The following is a 3,307-nucleotide window of genomic DNA, read 5'->3' as shown; positions in this document are numbered from 1 at the left end:
AAGCATGATACCCTCTAGTTACATCCACGTCGTCGCAAATGGCAAGATTTCATTTCTTTTGATGGCTGCATAGTATTCCATTGTGTATATATACCACATCTTCTTTATCCATTCGTCTGTTGATGGACATCTAGGTTCTTTCCATAGTTTGGCTATTGTCTAACTGGAATTTTTAAAAGAGATTTCACTCATTTATTTGACAGAGAGAACACAAGCAGAGTGAGTGGCTGGCAAAGAGAGAGGGAAAAGCAGGCTCCTAGCGGAGCAGGGAGCCTGACACAGGGCTCTATCCCAGGACCCCGGGATCATGAAGGCCACTGAAGGCAGATGCTTAACCGACTGAGCCACCTATGCGCCCTGAACTAACCAGAAGTTAAAGAAAAACTAAAAATATGTATATTGGTATAAAATTTGCATTTTGGAAAAATGAAACCTGCTTTGTTCATGCAATGTAACTAAGAAAGTAGAGGTGGATGAAATCTTTTCTTCTAACGGAGTTTACGGAGATCTTGATTCTCAACCGTGTGCGAGACATCTGTGTCTGCTTCGAAGTGATCAGGGGCACCTGCTGGTTCCTTTGGTGGAGCAGCTGACTCTTGGTTTCGGTTCAGGTCATGATCTCATGGGGCACGAGATGAGGCTCAGAGTGTGGCTCCTGCTCTGTTCCAAGTCCACTTGGGATCCTTTCCTTCTTCCTCTCCCTCCCCCTTTGCTCCTCCCCCTCAGTCAGAGGAGCATGTGACTCTATTTTTCCTTTTTAAAAAAGATTTATTTATTTATTTGACACAGAGAGAGAGACAGCAAGAGAGGGAACACAAGCAGGAGGAGTAGGAGAGGGAAAAGTCAGCTTCCCTCAGAGCAGGGCGCCTGATGCGGGGCTCCCTGGGCTCAGGACCCTAGCTGAAAGGCAGACGCTTAAGGACTGAGCCACCCAGGCGCCCATCATGTGACTCTTGATGTCGGGGCTTCCAAGTATGAGCCCCATGTTGGGTGTAGAGGTTACTTTTTTTAAAAAAAGATTTTATTTTTTTATTTATTTGGCAGAGAGAGAGAGTGAGCACAAGTAGAGGGAGCAAGAGAGAGAGGATGGGGGAGAAGCAGCTGCCCCAAGATTACTTTAAAATAAAATCTTTAAAGCAAATTAAAAATAGGGGCACCTGGGTGGCTCAGTTGGTTAAACGTCTGCCTTCTGCTCAGGTCATGATCCAGGTGTCCTGGGATCGAACCCCATGTTGGGCTCCCTGCTCAGCCTCTCGCTTGCATACTCTATCTCAAATAAATAAATAAAATCTTAAAAAATAAAAATAAAAAATAAAAAATAAAATCACAAAAAAAGAGTGATCGAGGAACAAAATTGAGACACCTGGTGGTCCTAAAGAGTGGGTGAGCTCCCTCTGAGCGTCCAGCAGGGGGCGAATGCACAGGGGAGGCATGGGACAGGGTGAGGCATGAATGGGGTAAGAGGGAAGGGGTCCCAGACATTCGGTGCCAGTGGTGGGCCAAAGGGTGGGTTTAGGCCGCCCATAACCTCCAGAATCCTTCTCTAGTCACCCAAGGAATAGCGGTACATGGGACCATATGCAAAGAAGGGGAGGAACACCAAGTGGTCAAGTACTTTCTGTCACTGCGGTCATCTGAATGGACACTCTAAAAACAGTGTGTCCCCTGGCAGATACCACGTCGGTGTATTCACGTTGTATCCTCCCTGCTTGGCACAGTTCTGGGCACATAGTGGCCATTCCCTTCTGTCCGGGTCAGAACCCCACGTCCTGGAAGACAAGGTTTGCCTCGGTTCCCATGACAAAGTCCCACAGACTCAGTGGCATCAACAACACTTATTTTCTCACAGTTCTCGTGGTGTGACCAGGTTGGTTCCTTCTGAGACCACGCTCCTTGGCTTGTTGATGCCATCTCTGTGGCCAGGGCTCTGGGGCTCCCAGACAGACCAGGAATGGTCACTCGCCACGGACAGAATCCCATGGCGGACAGAGGAGCGTTGGTGAAACAGGAAAGGAGTTTATCTCACCGGAAAGACCGTGGACAGCCTCTCCAAGACTCAACGTGCTGATAATGCCTCCAGATTTCTGTAAGCAGAATGTGGGAAGAAGGTGGGAGGTGAAGGTCGAATCTCATGAGGCAATCACGGGCGGGTCTCACTGGTACTGGGCAGTCCTTGTCACCTGAGGGGCTGGTGTGTTCCCATCGAGGTTCTTTGCCCTCAGGGTCTTCCGCCCGAGTGACTGGACCAGCTGGAATGAAAAGTTAAGAGCCCAACCAGCAAGTTCAAAGTCAACCTGTTTCCTCTCCTTCCCACATCTCCGCATGGTCTTCCCTCTGCGTGTGTCTGTGTCCTAATCTCCTCTTCTTCTTCCTTCTTCTTCTCCTTTTTTTTTTTTTATTAAGAAAAAAACCCTTGAACTTAGAACCCAAAGATCAAGAGTCCCCTGCTCCACCAACTGAACCAGCCGGTGTCCCTCCGAATATCCTCTTCTTATAAGGACAGTTAGATCCAATGAGGGCCGGCCCTAATGACTCCATTTTGACTTACTTATTTCCTTAAATATCCTTTCTTCAAATACAACCACATTCTGAGGTGTTGGGGGTTAGGACTTAAACATATGAGTTCTGGGTGGACACAGTCCAGCTCCAGCAGATGGGCTACAAGCCAACCCCGTTTCCCATCTTGGCTGATGGACTCCAGCCTGTCAGGGCTAGCGTGGATGTGGGGCGCAGGGATTATCATAAGGCAGAGACCATCCCCCTCCTCGTCTCAAGGTGTATAGTCTTACCCGGCCACTGGGTCACCAGGCTTTTCTTGCTCCCCTCTCCTCAGTTTCTACCACCACCCTTCTCTGAAGTCTGGTGTGGTCCCTTGCTCCGTGGAGGACCTGCCATCCTGTCCTGATCCATACATGCTTGTCCCCTCCCCACACACACTCCAGAATCTGCTACTGGCTTCCTAGAAACCATCAAGTCCTATGTTCACCTGGACACTGGGACCACTCCAGGCCGACACCGGCCCCAATTCCAGCCTGGTTGCGGAGGGAAGCTCTCCTGCATTTCTCCTGTCCTGTCCCTGCTCCGGGGCCAACAGTGGACACCATCTCATCCCAGGCTAGAGTGGGTCTTTATGCCTGTCTCCCTAAGGGTCTATTTGCACCTGTCCAAAGCCTCTTGGTTCCAGAGACAGGCTGGTTCTAGATCGTGAGGGGTTTTGCGGCATCACTCAAGGTCGATGTTGCCAGCAGCCTGTGCAAGTGGCATCTGTTCGTGCCTTAGCTAAATCGCAACACAGTGACGCCACCCT

Source organism: Enhydra lutris, unplaced genomic scaffold, assembly GCF_002288905.1.
Source record: "Enhydra lutris kenyoni isolate GAN:26980312 unplaced genomic scaffold, ASM228890v2 scaffoldscaffold29, whole genome shotgun sequence".
In the NCBI taxonomy this organism is placed as follows: domain Eukaryota; kingdom Metazoa; phylum Chordata; class Mammalia; order Carnivora; family Mustelidae; genus Enhydra; species Enhydra lutris.
This window is presented reverse-complemented; position numbering follows the sequence as displayed.